This window comes from Salmo trutta, chromosome 3, assembly GCF_901001165.1.
Source record: "Salmo trutta chromosome 3, fSalTru1.1, whole genome shotgun sequence".
In the NCBI taxonomy this organism is placed as follows: domain Eukaryota; kingdom Metazoa; phylum Chordata; class Actinopteri; order Salmoniformes; family Salmonidae; genus Salmo; species Salmo trutta.
Window position 1 is genome coordinate 17,949,500 of NC_042959.1, and position 20,236 is coordinate 17,969,735.

Genomic DNA, 20,236 nt, shown 5'->3' on the forward strand with positions numbered 1-20,236 from the left:
GCAAAGGAGAATTGGGATCGATTTGGCCCAGCTCATTGCTGTAAACACTGCAACAAAGTAGAGCCTGTGTTCATGAAACATGTCAACTTAATTTTCTCTGAGCTCTACTCTCCTGAGTAATGTCTTGTTTGTAGCCATTTTATGAGTTCAACCCCTAACAATAAAACACAGAGGTAAACCCCATTGCTTGCCTTCTCTAAAGCCTGTGACAAATGCTCACATCAACTTAGTATTTACTCTCAATTTGGAAATTGGGGAAAGGTAATACTATATTGACCTTGTACGTACACAAAAAAAACACATTCAAAACCATGCCCCTGTTTTCATTGTCGTCCATTGAGATGGGTGAGAGTTCTGTTTGCTTCGCACAGTTTATCAAATTTCCATCATACACTCAAATAACTAATTGAACTTCATTGAGAAGGTGTGAGTTTTATGTGTTTTGCACAGCTTTCATCATAAATTATGATAACTATTTTCTCTAGTTGTCTAAGGAGGACACGCAGAGTAAAGCTGTGCCTTTGTGTTTGAGCTTTATTTGGTTGAAAATGTAATCCACATACTGTAGTCTGTTTGCACAGTTTGGCTTTAATCAGTCCAACTCAGTGTTAATAATCTGTCTGAAGGGCATTGCTGTTTCCCAAGCAGGAGCTTCATCTCTGCTCTAGCTCAGTCCTCAACACTGACTGGGTTGAGGCTAATGCAAACCTGTCACTGCACTGCACAGTCTGGAACAATCAACTAGCATTCAATGACATTTGAAACAAAGTATTTTTGGAACATCAGCCTACTGTAGTCGACCTGGGTCACATGCATGTCAAGCATGTTCAAATATTTGTGCTGAGCTTGATTTGGTTTTGTCACGGATCCCTCTGGAACTTTCATTACGCACACCTGTCCCCTATTCCCACTGATTGTATTTGTATAAATGTGCCCTTTGTTTCACCATTGGGCTGTCGATTATTGTTACAATGTCCGTTGGTCGTGTGAGTACATGTGCCTTGTTGTTTTGGCTTTTGTGCCATTGTGGAGTGCACAGATGATTACGGGTCTTGTCCTGTGTTAATCATTGTGTGCATGTGTTACTTATTCAGTGTACTCCTCGCTCTTTTGTTTGGTTTTCAACCCTGTGTTTTTGTTACGTGTTTGTTTGGTCCCTGTGCCTTTACATGGCACGCCGTAATTTGGGCTAAATAAAAAATCATATTACGCATTTCTGCGCCTGTCTCCCGAATCATTCATACCAACGTGACAGAATAATCGACCATTAAGGGAGACAGCGGGAATGGCCCATCCGACGATGCTGCGACTGGTCCATCCGGCGCGGCTGCAACTTCTGCAGCTGCAACTAGCCCGTCCGATGCCGCAACAACGGGTCCGTCCGACGCCACTGCTACTGGTCCGTCTGACGCCGCCGCAACTTCGGCAGCGGCAACTGGTCTGTCCAACGACTACGCAACTTTGCAGCTGCATCGGGTCCTGATCGACCCGCACTACATTCCTGTGATCGTCCTCGAGGCCGGTGTCATTGCAGCGCATGGGGGGGGGTACTGTCACGGATCTCTCCGGAACTTTCATTTTGCACACCTGTCCCCTATTCCCACTGATTAGTACTTGTATAAGTTGTGCCCTTTGGTTTCCATGGTCTTGGCGATTATTGCTACAATGTCCGTTGGTGCGTGTGAGTATCTGTGCTGTGTGTTTTGGGCTTTCATGCCTTTTGGATTGCGCAGATGATTATGGGTCTCATCCCGTGTGTTAATCATCGTGCGCGTGTGTGTATTTATTCAGTGTACTCCTCGCTCTTTTGTTTAGGTTTCAACCCTGTGTTTTTGTTTCGTGTTTGTTTGGTTTTCGTCCCCGTGCCTTTACACGGCACGTCGTAATTTGGGCTTAACCCCTATTACGCATTCCTGCGCCTGTCTCCCGATCCTTCATGCCAATGTGACAGGTTTGCCCGATGCAATGGAACCAATGGAAGAGTCCCCAAAGTACAAACTCCAAGATAAGTCAATCTCATCTCAAATACAGAGATTGTATTCAATACAAGTGCATGTCAGTGGAAGACTATGAAGTTTAGGGTATGTGAAATAATCAATCTTTCTGTGCTCCCCCATGTATGGCAATAAAATCCATCATTCATGAATAACAACTGTATGTGTGTGTGTGTGTGTGTGTGTGTGTGTGTGTGTGTGTGTGTGTGTGTGTGTGTGTGCGTGCGTGCGTGCGTGTGTGTGTCTTGCAGCCCTGATCTCCATGTTTGTGTGTGTTTTTGGCTGTCTCCTGTCTCCTGTCTCCCAGCTGGCTTTCTGTGAGAAGTTGAAAAGTCACACACAGGTTACAGTGGGGGTTCAGCAAATGGGTCAGAGTGGCTCCATATGAGCACATGCTTGTGTGTGTGTCCGGCAGTGGGTGTGTATGCACATGCATATCTTGTGTTTATCAATCTCTCTCCCCTCTCTCTCTGTGTGTGTGTGTGTGTGTGTGTGTGTGTGTGTGTGTGTGTGTGTGTGTGTGTGTGTGTGTGTGTGCGTGCGTGCATGCATGCATTCGTGTGTCTGGTGCTCTTATCACAGCGGCCAGCGGCTGCAGTGTGGCAGATGCACTTATGTCCCTGAACAGAGAGGAGTCATGGGGGGGATCAGCTGGACTGGGTTGGCTGCCCACTCCCTCTTCCTCTCTCTCTGCTGGCCCATTGGTCCCTGTGGGGCCCCACTCACACTACCCCTGAGCCCTCCATCTGAGACTAGAGACTCCCTGGGGGCCGACCAGGCTAGCCCAAGACATAAAACTCTGCCTGCAAGGGGCCATTTAGCCAGAAACTGTCGCTCTTTTGGGTTACAGTACATTCATTAATCATGACATGTGATGTCATGGTGCCCTTGTGACGCACTGTGCAGTTAATACAGTATTACCATCCAGACTCATGAACACTGTACAGTTAATACAGTATCACCATCCAGACTCATGAACACTGTACAGTTAATACAGTATCACCATCCAGACTCATGAACACCGTACAGTTAATACAGTATTACCATCCAGACTCATGAACACTGTACAGTTAATACAGTATCACCATCCAGACTCATGAACACCGTACAGTTAATACAGTATCACCATCCAGACTCATGGCACTGTACAGTTAATACAGTATCACCATCCAGACTCATGGCACTGTACAGTTAATACAGTATCACCATCCAGACTCATGAACACTGTACAGTTAATACAGTATTACCATCCATACTCATGAACACTGTACAGTTAATACAGTATCACCATCCAGACTCATGAACACTGTACAGTTAATACAGTATCACCATCCAGACTCATGACACTGTACAGTTAATACAGTATCACCATCCAGACTCATGACACTGTACAGTTAATACAGTATCACCATCCAGACTCATGATACTGTACAGTTAATACAGTATTACCATCCAGACTCATGACACTGTACAGTTAATACAGTATCACCATCCAGACTCATGACACTGTACAGTTAATACAGTATCACCATCCAGACTCATGATACTGTACAGTTAATACAGTATCACCATCCAGACTCATGACACCGTACAGTTAATACAGTATCACCATCCAGACTCATGAACACCGTACAGTTAATACAGTATTACCATCCATACTCATGACACTGTGCAGTTAATACAGTATTACCATCCAGACTCATGAACACTGTACAGTTAATACAGTATCACCATCCAGACTCATGACACTGTACAGTTAATACAGTATCACCATCCAGACTCATGAGGCTTCTATGTAGCTATTGCATGGCTACCTGGAAATGGGTGGCAATAATGTTTTACATTGATGCTGTTTCCTTAATCCAGACTTGTGAAGTCTTTGTGAGTGAAGACATGGCGAGAAGGCACGGTAGTGCATATTAAAGTGACATCTGAATTCTGGTACAACACATCGACAGTGTGAGATTTCTGCTCTATGGCTCCGTATAGCTGGTTTGCATTGTGTACAGGAGAGGACAAAAGGCCCAACGACACATCAACACAACTCCCACCCTCACGTCCTTGGAGACTTCTGTATTATATGTATTGCTTGTTTTCCCACCGTTGACTCTGCCTCAGAAGAGTTGCTTACAGGCGCATAGCAATATGTGTCAAACCTGTGTCACTGAAAGGGTGCACTCTAATTAAGCCGGTCCAAGGTAACATACGCTTGCACTGTAATAACCAGCGAGAAGAGTGCGAACAAATCAATAAACAGACTGAATAGAGACACGTCGCAGGAATTCTCATCTCACAGAAGACGAAAGTAGGGGTCAATACACCCTTGATGGGTGTTGAAGAGCTCTGTTCCAGATAATATGGACTTCCAGTTTTGCACATTTAAATTGGAAAGCACCACGGTATCATCAAATTGAGCATAAGAATAGAGAAGCAGAATGTCAACAGCGTGCTTGACAGTTGAAAAAGCCCCAGACTCCCATTAATTGGCTGACGAAGCTGAGAAACCCCTTGACTTTACACAACTCTCAAGTGGGAAGTCGAGATTTCCAGCCACCATTAGAATACTTCATTGGGAAATTACTTTGAAGTTTCTCAAGTAATTCATCGCTTAATCTACATCTGTCGTCTCTCTTGACAGATCAACAGTGGGCTTTGAGCTATTCCTGCTTGAAAAGAGAGAAATAACTAACCTAGTTCTCAGTCTGTGGCTCAATCTCAATTCATCTCTCCACGATTCCTTGATCGCCAGTGCTTGCACTATTTATACATTTGTTATAATATTTTCAATCTATATAGGGAACTTAAGGAGTAAACAATGTGAGGTTCTGGTACTCAATACTGATGTGTTCAGGCTGAATTCAAGTACAGTCAATCGCATAATCGCCATGCCTCTTGAATTGAAGGTCCCAGGTCCCTCCCCTCGGACATTCTTCTCCAATGCGTTTTAATAAGGAGGTAAGGAGAGAGAATACGAGGTATCAAGGAAAGATGAATTGAGAAAGAGCCTTTGTTTCGGTTTCAATGTCTTGACTCGAAACGATTCGCTGACCGTAAATCTCTTTTGAGCTTTGTTTGTGCATTTCTGGTTGGTTGCGAAATAAGACATTCTGAACGCAACAGGCTGGTGAGGTCAGTGCACGGGGATGTCAGTTCGCATGACATCCCCTGGATGTCCTCGCTTGGTCAGTATTGTTATGAGGGAAGCTGTGCTGAGTGGAGCCGGCATAGTATTTTGCCCAGGGCGAAGACTCTGGATAGGTAAAGATATGGGCTGGGGGTTGGCATGTTGACTCTGTCGCTCGCCCTCTTCTACATTCTGAGACAGACATCAATCACTGCCGTGTATTTCCATCCATATGGCTCCAGCTGCAAGCCAAAGCCAGCACCTGTCTGTAATGTATAAAGAGCCTGACCCAGGCTCACCTAGAGCTAACAATGAAAACAGGGTTAGCTAAACAGATGTGTCTGCTCTATACCTAACAAGAGCCAGAATGACATTACACAACACAATGAAACCAACTGCCTTGATATCAACTCATGACCTATTACCGAGCTTAATGTTAAAGATGATAGCCTAGTAAAAATAACACGTTTCCGGTCCCCAAAAGCAAACTTTTCCGATTGTATTTGATTGTGTTGAATCCTTATCAGATTGTTTGTTTCTTCTTTTTACAGATTTGTGCAGTATACAGATGACAAATGCTTTTGGCTTGCCAATATTTTTGTCAAGATGCAAGGCAATACTCATTGTATGTTTTCAATTGTATGATTGTAATTATGATCCGCAGCTAAGCTAAGTTCAGGTGGCGTGAACTTTTGTTAGAACACAGGCAGGGTGCAATTAGCAATCAAAACACACGGAACAGGCAATCAGTAGAGTACCTTAGACAATCAAACCCTGATATAGGTCATTAAACGCTTTAGCAACACAGGTCCGCTTTAGGCTACTGCTGTTTGCTGAGATACCCAGGCAACAATCTAATTTCCATGCTCTCTTATTCAAAGGCAAGACCTTAGTTAACAAAAGGAGGAAGAAACAGAGGGAGACAGGGTAGGAGCTCTTGCTTGGGTGACTCATATGAATAACACACTTGTGTTCTGTCTCAGATGCTTGAAAATCCATCCTCTCCTCATCTCCTCCCCCTAATCAAGACTGGACAGGTGAAAACAATGTAGTGGAAGCTCATAAGGTTAGCTTTCACCTGGTCAGTTCCTTTAGATGGGAGTGTTGAAGGAGAGGCGAGGAGAGGAATTATTGCGACAGAGCCCTGGAGCTGTTTGTGGAGAAAACGAGGCTGTTGCTAGACTGCCCCCTTCTGTTTAGAAAGTGCACTGCAGACCTACTCCAACAAACTATCGCATTCAATGGTATACAGAAGTGAGTCAATAATAACTTTGAATCCGGGTTCACTCCAGTTCAGAAGGATTTTGCTTTCTTTTATCACTTAGTTCGAAAATTTCAAAACATAATTACTTGGAATGGACTCGGCTGACCACAGTGTGTCATTTGTTCATTACAAGGTTATGGAATAGTCCCTGTAGCTTTTTTACATTAGAGGTCTGTAATAAGCACACTCTAGGGCTAGGCAGCAGGTGGCCAATCAGCCTCACTGCTGTCATGGTAACCCAGGGGGTGGAGAGAGGACATCCTTCACAGGTGGTCAGACACTCATATCAAGAAATGTCAAGTTTAATGCAGGCCACCAAAGGTTGATATCTGCAAATGGCAAACTGCACTTATTAGAATAGAACTTCCAGGTAATCTCATGGAAATAAATTACGCATTTCTCTTGTGGTACATTTCAGTCACCATAAACAATGCTCTGATAGCTTTTATTAGAAGCAAGCCTGGACCAGAAGTTGATACTGACATCTGGGACATCTGGGAAGTAGTGTTAAAGTAATGGGAAACACTGATTGGCAAATTGTGCGACCACTGAGTGTGACTATCAGTGGTCATTTAGAGTTTATTGCACATATCGCAAGAGTAGCGTCGTTAACCCCAGTGCACAAGTGGAATTCCTAACCTGGATACTACCATGGCTATCTGATAAACCTCTGCTTGACCCCTCTTTTCTCTTCTCTTCTCTTCTCTTCTCTTCTCTTCTCTTCTCTTCACATGTTACTCTGGTTGTTGTTGTAAATGAGGATGAGTCCTAAACCAACCTACCTGGTAAAATAAAGTAAATCTTCAAAATTGAGTTAATGCAGAAAATGTATTCATTTTTGAACCAACACAAAGTATCAGAGAACACTGATATCCTAATCAGATTTTGGAAAGTATAAGAATTGTAATCCTGGAGTGGCCTGCTGGAGTACCATCAAGATGGCACTGTGGTACTGTTGTAAGTTGTGGCATCACTAGTTGTACACCCAGCACCAGCTGGAGTGTACCAACAATGCCATGCCACTTAAATCTCAGCACTCACCTTCTGATCTGGGGGTGTGGAGTGGGAGAGGGCACTGAACACTATCCCAGTATGTACAGCAGTGTGGAGGGAGGGAAGGAGGGAAGGAGGGAAAGCCACATGCTGGGGCTATTACTTTACTATCACTGATCCCTGTGGGAGCAGAATCACATGGGACTCTGTACTGCTCGTAACCTCACTGACCTTGGCCTCACTGACCTTGGCCTCCAGCTCTTAGGCAACCTGACAGACATTACCTCCAGGTTACTAGCTATGAAGCTGAAAGTGTGGTTTAGGGGGCTGAGAGTATGGGGCTTGAATATTGTTCTTCAGCTGGCACAAGTACTTGAAAGGGATGCTTAAGGGATGGTTTGAAATTTACACAATGGGGACCTGTACATAATAGGGGGAGGGTTATGCTTTTTCAATTTCAGTTAAGGGGAGGGTTTAGTATTTTTTTAATCTAGTCCAGGGGAGGGTCATGTAATTTGTAATTGATAAAAGCATTTTTTGAATTAGTTGCTTATTAGGCTACATATCAATGTGTGCCCGATGCCATCCCTCATCTCTGATTCTCTGCTGGGCGTGCAATATCAAGTGAGCTTACAGGCTATTTATTGTAGTATGATTTAGTACTACGAAGGGCATGCTCGGAGAAGCACAGAGCAAAGTTATATTTCTAAGAAAATATACTTCCTTTCCAAGTATTTTGCACTGCTGGTATGGTGTAAATAAAACTAGGCTGCATTACACACTTCAATGGATATTCCAACCCGTAACCGTCGCCTGCTCTGCTTTTGTTGATCAAAAATGTGTTTTGTGCTACCTAATCATTGTCTGTACTGTGTAGGCCTATAATGGCAGTTCAGGAGAAGTCCAAGGCTTCTTCACAAAAATAATTTTTGATTAGACCTAGTCAAAAAACGTCAATATTGTGCACATGTTCTGTTCAGTTTGGAAAGGATAGAGCGATGATGAGAAGGAGGACCAGAGGTCAACTTTGATGACTTGCTACTACTATAATAGATTTTATTAAAAAGAATATGTTTCTTGTCCATTATGTATTTATCAGAGTTATTGATCTCACAATAAGCCAGATTTGAGTAACTTACTGTACATAGTGGTGCTGAAACTTGAAGTGGCATCCGCAGCACAATCATTTGGAAATGGACAGCGCATGTTTTTACATTTTGTATTTTATTTCACCTTTATTTAACCAGGTAGGCCAGTTGAGAACAAGTTGTCATTTACAACTGCGACCTGGCCAAGATAAAGCAAATGTAACAGCTGTCGTGAGAGAGAGTGGACCAAAACACAGCGGAGTTAGTGTTCGTCATATTTATTTAAGGAAGAACACTATACAAACAAAACAAGAAAAAACCGACAGCCAAACAGTCCTGTCAGGTGAAACACAATGACAGAAACAATTACCCACAAAACCCCAACGGAAAATCATGCACTTATGTGTGACTCCCAATCAACCACAACAAACTTCAGCTGTGCCTGATTGGGAGCCACACACGGCCCAAAAACAAAGAAATACAAAAACATAGAAAAAGAACATAGAACTCCCACCCAATGTAACACCCTGGCCTAACCAAAATAAAGAACAAAAAAACCCTCTCTATGGCCAGGGCGTTACAGTACCCCCCCCCACCCCAAGGTGTGGACTCCGGCCGCAAAACCTGAGTGGCCCGCCTGGGGTGGGCCTTCTTACGGCGGCGGCTCAGGTGCGGGACGTGGCCTCTGCCCCACCCTTGGCGTCGCCCTCTTAGGTGGCGCACCTGGCCGCGCCGAAGGTCTGGTGGGCGACCCTGACTTCGCCCGGCTGGCGGGCGATCCTTATTGCGCCCGGCTGGCGGACGACCCTGGCTGCGCCTGGCTGGCGGGTGTCCCTTGTTGCGCCCGGCTGGCAGACGACCCTGGCAGGTCCGGCACGGCGGGCAACTCTGGCAGATCCGGCACGACGGGTCACTCTGGCAGATCCGGCACGGCGGGCCACTCTGGCAGATCCGGCACGGCGGGCCACTCTGGCAGATCCGGCACGGCGGGCCACTCTGGCAGCTCCGAACAGGCGGGCCACTCTGGCAGCTCCGAACAGGCGGGCCACTCTGGCAGCTCCGAACAGGCGGGCCACTCTGGCAGCTCCGAACAGGCGGGCCACTCTGGCAGCTCCGAACAGGCGGGCCACTCTGGCAGCTCCGAACAGGCGGGCCACTCTGGCAGCTCCGAACAGGCGGGCCACTCTGGCAGCTCTGAACAGGCGGGCCACTCTGGCAGCTCCGAACAGGCGGACCACTCTGGCAGCTCCGAACAGGCGGGCCACTCTGGCAGCCCCGAACAGGTGGGCCACTCTGGCAGCTCCGAACAGGCGGGCCACTCTGGAGGCCTAGTCCTGGGAGGTGGCACCGGACGGACCAGGATGGGGAGACCCACTGGTGGCCTGGTCCTAGGAGGAGGCACAGGCTTAACCAGGATGGGGAGACCCACTGGAGGCCTGGTCCGAGGAGGAGGCACAGGCTTAACCAAGATGGGGAAACCCACTGGAGGGCTGTTTCTGGGCGCAGGCACAGTCTTCAACAGACGGCCAGCACGCACCTCAGGACGAGTATGGAGAACTGACTCAGGTGACATCAATTCACTGACACGCTCCGTAGGGCGAATGCCGTGCCTTATGCACCAAACCAGCAGGTCTCTCATCTCTCTCTCCTCCAATCTCCCCATCAACTCCTTCACTGTCTCTGCTTTCCACCCTTCGCTCACCTCCAACGTCAACCCGACTGGCTCTGGTTCCGACCTCGGCACCGCCGACTGTCCCGTGTGCTCCCCCAAAAAAATCTTGGGGCTGCCTCTCGTACCTGTTGCGCTCTCTCTCCTCATACCATCGCCTCTCCGCTCTCGCCGCTTCGATCTCCCACTGCGGGAGGCGATAATCCCCAGCCTGAGTCCATGGTCCCTCTCCGTCCAGTATTTGTTCCCACGTCCATGAGTCCATCATGCTGCTCTCCTGGTGCTGCTCCTTCCTCCGCTGCTTGGTCCTTTTGTGGTGGGTAATTCTGTAACAGCTGTCGTGAGAGAGAGTGGACCAAAACGCAGCGGAGTTAGTGTTCGTCATATTTATTTAAGGAAGAACACTATACAAACAAAACAAGAAAAAACCGACAACCAAACAGTCCTGTCAGGTGAAACACAATGACAGAAACAATTACCCACATAACCCCAACGGAAAAACATGCACTTAAGTGTGACTCCCAATCAACCACAACGAACTTCAGCTGTGCCTGATTGGGAGCCACACACGGCCCAAAACAAAGAAATACAAAAACATAGAAAAAGAACATAGAACGCCCACCCAATGTAACACCCTGGCCTAACCAAAATAAAGAACAAAAAACCCCTCTCTATGGCCAGGGCGTTACAGCAAAGCAGTGTGACAAAAACAACAACACAGAGTTACACATGGGATAAACAAACGTACAGTCAATAACACAATAGAAAATCTGTATACAGTGTGTGCAAATGAAGCAAGGAGGTAAGGCAATAAATAGCCATAGTGGCAAAGTAATTATAATTTAGCAATTGACACTGGAGTGATTGATGTGCAGATGAGGATGTGCAAGTAGAAATACTGGTGTGCAAAAGAGCAGAAAAAACAAAAAACAAATATGGGGATGAGGTAGGTAGTTGGTTGGATGGGCTATTTACAGATGGGCTGTGTACAGCTGCAGCAATTGGTAAGCTGCTCTGACAGCCGATCCTTGAAGTTGAGGGAGATATAAGTCTCCAACTTCAGTGATTTTTGCAATTCGTTCCAGTCATTAGCAGCAGAGAACTGGAAGGAAAGGCGGCCAAAGGACGTGTTGGCTTTGGGGATGACCAGTGAGATATACCTGCTGGAGTGCATGCTACGGGTGGGTGTTGCTATGGTGACCAGTGAGTTGAGATAAGGCGGAGCTTTACCTAGCAAAGACTTGTGGATGACCTGGAGCCAGTGGGTTTGGCGACGAATATGTAGCAAAAGAAGGCACATTCGAGTATGCATAATTCATTTCAACCGTCTTAATTTTAAATTGTCTTTACTAGCAACAAGAGGGCTTTGTGTTGAAGCCTATTTCTTCTTATACTTGTTTGACAGACAAAATTAGGCTATAGGCTGCTATCTATAGATTTGTCGGCCAATTCCACCTACCATGCACTCTATAATATCCTAGCCCAGTGTCAGTGAAGGGCTATTAGGTTAAAACCAGGACTCGAATTGAGTGGGTATGAGAGGGTATGCTATAGGCCTACCTTTTATTACAGAAAATGGAAAAAAGCATAGACCTACCCCTTTTTAGCTTAAGATTTTGAAGACAATTAAACAGATTGATTATATAAAGGGATCTATAAGAGCACTTTTGTCCGTGATGCTTTATTCTAGAAAGACCGTGACTCCAATGCATATGGGGATATCATTGTTTCGTTTCTTTGACAACCTTCTATAGCCGAGGAGACAAAAAATGTACTTTGCTTGGGAAGTAATATATTTCTGTCACTATCAATTAATTAAGCTATTCACTTTCTGTACAATAGAAGATGTTTAAACCCAGACAGCTTTTAGGGAAACACTTGTGACCTTCTCTCGTTGGGTTAAGCAGAGTAGCCAGCAGATAAAGCTTACGTTATTCTGTGTTGGTTGGCCTACTCTGTCTGGGGTGGAAGAGTAGGCCTAACTTTTGAAAGTACCATGCTCAGATTCATAATGTTTCAGATTACATTTTTTGCCAACCGGGACAGTTTTGTGGCAAACAAGACACACTGATTTGGAAATGGAGAAATACGATAAGATGAACGCATAGGTCTATCTCTCTGTCCATTCTTAGTCTGTAATTAAAAACATGTGTGTGGTATTAAAACATATTCTGCTAAATTCTCCAGTCCTGTAAAAGGATGTAGAATTGTATTAAATATTTTATGCTATGTTTTATTGGACCCGCAAATACGATGATAGTTTCATGGAATGCTTTTACTATAAAGGAGATCTTTCCACCCCTACTCTTGTCCATGGTGGTCTGCGAACCTGCAATCTTCTGGCCCGCAGTCCTGTACACTATCAAAAGTCCTGTATTACCATGTAAGTGATCACAGCGCGAAGAACAGTTTCTAAAACTGCCTATCTAAGTATCTGGTCTATCCTAGTAGTGAGGGGAAACCGTAGACATGTTCTCTGCTATCCACTTTGTTTTAATTATTATTTTGGGTGTATATATATACACTGCTCCAAAAAATAAAGGGAACACTTAAACAACACAATGTAACTCCAAGTCAATCACACTTCTGTGAAATCAAACTGTCCACTTGGGAAGCAACACTGATTGACAATACATTTCACATGCTGTTGTGCAAATGGAATAGACAACAGGTGGAAATAATAGGCAATTAGCAAGACACCCCCAATAAAGGAGTGGTTCTGCAGGTGTTAACCACAGACCACTTCTCAGTTCCTATGCTTCCTGGCTGATGTTTTGGTCATTTTTGAATGCTGGCGGTGCTTTCACTCTAGTGGTAGCATGAGATGGAGTCTACAACCCACACAAGTGGCTCAGGTAGTGCAGCTCATCCAGGATGGCACATCAATGCGAGCTGTGGCAAGAAGGCTTGATGTGTCTGTCAGCGTAGTGTCCAGAGCATGGAGGCGCTACCAGCAGACAGGCCAGTACATCAGGAGACGTGGAGGAGGCCGTAGGAGGGCAACAACCCAGCAGCAGGACCGCTACCTCCGCCTTTGTGCAAGGAGGAGCAGGAGAAGCACTGCCAGAGCCATGCAAAATGACCTCCAGCAGGCCACAAATGTGCATGTGTCTGCTCAAATGGTCAGAAACAGACTCCATGCGGGTGGTATGAGGGCCCGACGTCCACAGGTGGGGGTTGTGCTTACAGCCCAACACCGTGCAGGACGTTTGGCATTTGCCAGAGAACACCAAGATTGGCAAATTCGCCACTGACGCCCTGTGCTCTTCACAGATGAAAGCAGGTTCACACTGAGCACATGTGACAGACGTGACAGAGTCTGGAGACGCCGTGGAGAACGTTCTGCTGCCTGCAACATCCTCCAGCATGACCGGTTTGGCAGTGGGTGAGTCATGGTGTGGGGTGGCATTTCTTTGGGGGGCCGCACAGCCCTCCATGTGCTCACCAGAGGTAGCCTGACTGCCATTAGGTACCGAGATGAGATCCTCAGACCCCTTGTGAGACCCTTGTGAGACCATATGCTTGGTGGGCCGCACAGCCCACCAAGTCATCGGCACGCCCCCATGACCAGACGAGACCTGGCGTCATGAGACAGCCTTTTCTATGTTCCGAATATAACCCCCACCCAGATTTTCTATCATGAGACCGAGCTTACCTCCATTACGAGTGGCTAAAGGTTTGACCATGCATTCCTCGTTCTGAACTTTAACCATACCACGTGGTTAAACTCTTATACTATTGATACCGACAGAATAATAACAAGTCTTTGATATTAATTACTAGTCTGCAGCTAGGAATTCGATATCATTGAACGCGAAGACCGACGAAACATCTGTCCTATAACAACATTAATGAATGTCACTTTGAAATATCCATTCTAACCGAGAGAGAGAGAGAGAGAAAGAGAGAGGGCGGACAGACTCTCCAACAGAAACACATTTTCAACAAAGATCCCGACGACACACTGAGCGTAAATATATATATTGATTGCAATTGTTCCCGAATGAGTGACCGTTCATGTGCAAAGGATTAACATTTCAATTGTTAATATTTATCAACTCTGTAGTGTCTTCTCCGCTGACCCAACTCCCCTTTTGTCTAACAAGCCGCCATGCCGGTTTAGCCCACTAGGGCACATTCTTCTATCATTTCCTTGTAACAATATCTGTTTGTTATGCATTTCTGTGAATTACTTAGTTAGTAAATAAATGATTTTAAGACAATTGATGTATGGATGACTCATAGCGAAGACTGGGTTCGTGCAGGTAACCAACAATTTACGACGTTTGGAATGAGACTGACGAGGTAACTAATACGTCATTAATCAGAAGACTAATATATCAGATATTATAATATCTGAAAGTTATATTAGGAAAATTATAACTTTGTAATCTGAATATTTTCCTTGGTGCCCCGACTTCCTAGTTAATTACCGTTACACGATTAATCAGTTTAATCGCGTAATAATAATTACAGAGAGTTATTTGATAAACATGTCTTCAGTTGTAATGATGCCAAAGACACGACAACATGATTTGTAAAGGCACACACCTGTCTATATAAGTTTCCACAGTTGACAGTGCATGTCAGAGCAAAAACCAAGCCATGAGGTTGAAAGAATTCTCTGTAGAGCTCTGAGACAGCATTGTGTCGAGGCACAGATCTGGGGTAGGGTACCAAAACATTTTTGCAGCATTGAAGGTCCCCAAGAACACAGTGGCCTCCAGGGAGGTGACCAAGAGGGCAATGGTCATGCTGACAGAGCTCCAAAGTTCCTCTGTGGAGATGGGAGAGCCTTCCTGAAGGACAACCATTTCTGCAGCACTCCACCATTCAGGCCTTTATGGTAAAGTAGCCAGACAGAAGCCACTCCTCAGTAAAAGGCACATGGCAGCCTGCTAGGAGTTTGCCAAAAGGCAACTAAAGATAAAGATGAAAGATTCTCTGGTCTGATGAAACCAAGATTGAACTCTTTGGCCAGAATGCCAAGCGTCACGTCTGGAGAAAACCTAGTACCATCCCTACGGTGAAGCATGGTGGCGGCAGCATCATGCTGTTGGGATGGTTTTCAGTGGCAGGGACTGGGAGATTGGTCAGGACTTTGGGAAAGATGAATGGAGCAAAGTACAGCAATATCCTTGATGAAAACCTTCTCCAGAGTGCTCAGGACCTCAGATTTGGGGGCAAAGGTTCACCTTCCAACAGGACAACGACCCTAAGCACACATCCAAGACAACACACGAGCAGCTTTGGGAGAAGTCTCTGAATGTCCTTGAGTGGCCCAGCCAGAGCCCGGACTTGAACCCAATCAAACATCTCTGGAGAGAAGATCTCGTACAAATAGCTGTCCAGTCACGCTCCCCATCCAACCTGATGGCTTGAGAGGATCTGCAGAGAAAAATGGGAGAAATTCCTCAAATACAGGTGTGCCAAGCTTGTAGCATCATACCCAAGACGACTCGAGGCTATAATCGCTGTCAAAGGTGCATCAACAAAGTACTGAGTCAAGGGGCTGAATATTTATGTAAATGTGATATTTCAGTTTTTGGTTCGTCATTATGGGGTACTGTGTGTAGATTGATCAAGGGAAAAAAAATCAGCAATTTTTAAATAAGGCTGTAACGTAACAAAATGCTGAAAAAGTGAAGGGGTCTGAATACTTTACGAATGCACTGTTTATACATTACCGTTCAAAAGTTTGGGGTCACTTAGAAATGTTCTTGTTTTTGAAAGAAAAGCACATTTTTGGTCCATTAAAATAACATCAAATTGATAAAAAATACAGTGTAGACATTGTTTGAGTTTGAGTTTATTTTTATTTTTACAAGGACAGTGCACATTAATCAACATTTCAGTAAAAGTGCCGGTTTTAGCCAGCCGGCTAATTTTCAACCGCAGTCCCTGGGCAGGTTATTAAAAACAATTACATTAACAATATAGACAATCATTGAGCAGTGAGCACACACAAAGCAACAAGACAAAATCCATAAAAGCAACAAAATGTTTCCACACCTCACAAGCTACAGACAAAATGGAAAGCAGCAATACAAAACTGTTCACAAATCTAATTGGCCTTTAGCCATGTCTTCATGTTTTTTGTGAAAGTGTGATTGGTGGTGCAGTTATGTGTGTCTGATGGCAGTGTATTTCAAACATGGGAAGCTCTCACAGAGAAAGCAGATTGACTAAAGGTACATTTCCTTAAGGGAACTATACAGTCACCTCTCATGGCAGACCTTGTGGATCTGCTGCCATATGTTTGGGTTTTTTGTTTAAAAAAGAACTGAGTGGAGGGGGATCCAGGCCATTTAGGATCTTGAATACAAGAAATGCATTGGTGAATTGCACAAGATTTTTCCAACTCAGGAGCACATACTGTCTGAGGATGTAACGGTGATGATGGCTATTGGGCTTCCTATCAAGCACTTTGAGAGCCTGTTTGTAGACGACTGAATGGGTTTTAATGTTGTACAGCAAGCTTGGGCCCAACTAGTCAAGCAGTATGTTAAGTGGGGGAGTACCATAGATTTGAAGTACAGTTTTGCTACCTCTGTAGTCAAACAATTTTGTATAAATCGGAAATTAGCTAGGTTGAATTTGGTTACTTGAATTACCTTTTTCACCTGCTTTTAAAAAGAGAGGTTGGAATCAAGTATGATGCCAAGGTACTTAAAATCAGATACCACCTGGAGCTTTTCCCCTGACACATAGACATCTGGCTCAGTAGCATCAGTTGCTCTCTTTGTGAAGAACATGCAGATAGTTTTTTTTCACATTGAGATGCAAACATGAGTCACTGAGCCACTTTGTAACCTGGACCATTACAGTAGTGAGTTCTTGTGCAGCTTGTTGTTTGCTCTTTGCATGCACATATATCACTGTATCATCTGCATACATTTGAACTTCAGACCCAGTACAGGCTGAACAGGAGGGGCCCCAGTATTGACCCTTGGGGCACGCCCACATCATAGCTAAGAGTGGGTGACAGCTCATTGCTCACTCTGACACAGTAAGTTCTGCCTTCAAGGTATGATTTCATCCATCGCAAGGCATCGGGGAAAAAGTTGAACTTGGACAATTTTGTGATGAGTACCTCATGGTTAACAGTATCAAAAGCCTTCCGTAGGTCCAGAAACACAGCGCCAACAACGCCCCCTTTGTCCATCTTGGACTTCACATTTTCCAGAAGAAGCAGTTGGCCATTTCTGTGGAGTGTTTTGCTCTGAAGCCAAACTGCATGGAGTGTAAAGTGAAGGGGCTGTTGTTGATGTGGGCATTCAGTTGCTCTGCTACACACTTTCCAGCAACCTTCGACACCACAGGTAGTATACTAATGGGCCTGTAGTTACTCACGTCAGCAGGGTCAACCGATTCAAAGATGGCCGTTATTATGGCCGACTTCCATACCCTTGGAAACACCCCCCACCAGTATATGTGTTGGTGACCTTAGTAATGGGGCCAATGAGTGACTCTTTGTAGTTTTTAAGAAAAGTAGAGTCCAGCCCAAACACATCTTTGGCTTTAGAGTTCTTTAGTGAGTTAATCACCTTGTTCACCACTGACTCAGAAACCTCCCTTATAATGAAGACAGGTTGAGTGTCATTCACTAGCACTGAGCCCAATAAACCAGTGGAGGGGTTCTGTGTCAGTTCCCTGACAGAGTCAATAAAGTAGGAATTGAAGGCTATTGCTATTTCGACTGCATACTGTGTTAGATTGTCATTCACTTTGATTTCTAGTCTTTTTGCAGTGTTGCTATGGTCTTTCCCTGTTAACTTTTTAGATTCTCCCAGATCAATTTAGAATTTCCCTTTGCTTCACCAACTATGTTAATAAAAAGGTTTGCCTTGGCCTGTCTGATTTCTTTCATCACCTTATTTCTCATCATGGTAAACCTACATCTGTCATGCTCTAATTTGGACTTCAGGGCTGTTTTTAAGAGCATAATCTCGTTCTTTCCACAGTTTCCAGATTTCTCCATTTAGCCAAGGAAGAGTGCTATTTTTGCCAGGTTTGGATTTGATTTTCTTTAGGAAGCCATTTATTGTAGTCTGGATTGTGGATAGAAAAACCTGACTCTCAGCTTCCACATCTGGAAAGGACAAGAGATCATTCCAGTTAAGTCCCTTAATTGCGTTTTCAAAATAATGTAATTCACTCTTAGGTATTCTGAGTTGATCAGGATTTCAAACAGTAGTGAGGTTAAACCTGTTCTTAGAAAGCTTTCTGGCTATGACACAGCTGTCTAAAAGAGTGGACCAAAGTGCAGCGTGTTGATAGTTCCACATTTTATTTACTCTGTGAAACTCATGCAATACATAAAAATAACTGAATAGACAAAAAAACAAACAAACCGTGATGCAGAGGAGAACAAACACTACACAAACATAATCACCCACAAAACCCAGGAAGAAAAACCCCTACTTCAATATGATCTCCAATCAGAGGTAACGAGGACCAGCTGTCTCCAATTGGAGATCAACGCCCCAAAAAACATAGAAATAGAAAAACTAGAACTTAAACATAGAAATAGAAAACATAGAAAAACACAAAACACCCCCTGTCATGCCCTGACCTACTTTACCATAGAAAATCACATCTTACTATGGTCAGGACGTGACAGGCTATAAGTGTAAGATTATGATCAGATAGCCCAGTAACCATATTGAATGATTTAGTCACTCTCTGGTTTATTACTGAACACCAAATCAGTCTGTGTTTTAGAGCAACAAGTCACCCTGGTTGGCCCTTTAACTAGCTGTGTAAGGTCAAAGGTATTAGTGATCTTTTCCTACAAGATGACCTCTTTCCCAAAATCACATTCCCTAAGCATGTTATTAAATTGTTAAAAAAACACACTTTTGGTGGAAGGTGGTCTGTACATTCCAATAAGGATATAAGACATTTGGGGATACAGTGTAACGTTCAGGCCAATACATTCTAGTTCATTATCACATGACCACTTAATTTGTTTACATCGGGTATGTTCTTTAATGTAAATCATCAGAACCCCTCCTCTTCCTTCAATCCTGTCTCTCCTGAAAACATTGTAGCCAGGCACAATCAAAGTAGCATATGAAGAGTTTTTATGGAGCCATGTCTCTGAAAGGAAGAGGAAGTCAAGGTTGGAGTCTGTGAGAAGATGTTGAATTTGATCACTTTTTGGAATGACACTACGAATGTTCAAGTGCCCTCTAGTAGTCCCTTGGGCTTAGCTCGTGGGTCCCAGATGACTCAAGAGGGATTGACACATTGAAAAAGTTACATTTTCTGTTTTCTGACAGCTAGGTTTAGGCCGTTTTGTTTTGTTTTGATTAGGGGCAGTTCGGTAGTGCAATTAACAATCCCTCTCGCTTGCACTTAATGTTGTAAATGACTATTGTAGCTGGAAAAGTCTGATTTGTAATGGAATATCAACATACGCGTAGAGAGGCCCATTATCAGCAACCATCACTCCTGTGTTCCAATGGCATGTTGTGTTAGCTAATCCAAGTTTATCATTTTAAAAGGCTAACTGATCATTAGAAAACCCTTTTGCGATTATGTTAGCACAGCTGAAAGCTGTTGTTCTGATTAAAGAAGCAATAAAACTGTCCTTCTTTAGACTAGTTGAGTATCTAGAGCATCAGCATTTGTGGGTTCGATTACAGGCTCAAAATGGCCAGAGACAAAGAACTTTCTTCTGAAAATCATCAGTTTATTCTTGTTCTGAGAAATGAAGGCTATTCCATGCGATAAATTGCCAAGAAACTGAAGATCTCATACAACGCTGTGTACTACTCCCTTCACAGAACAGAACAAACTGGCTCTAACCAGAATATAAATAGGAGTGGGAGGCCCCGGTGCACAACTGAGCAAGAGGACAAGTACATTAGAATGTCTAGTTTGAGAACAGACGCCTCACAAGTCCTCAACTGGCAGCTTAATTAAACAGTACCCACAAACCACCAGTGTCAACGTCAACAGTGAAGAGGCGACTCCGGGATGCTTGCCTTCTAGGCAGAGTTGCAAAGAAAAAGTCATATCTCAGACTGGCCAATATAAAAAAAGATTAAGATGGGCAAAAGAACACAGACACTGGACAGAGGAACTCTGCCAGCACCC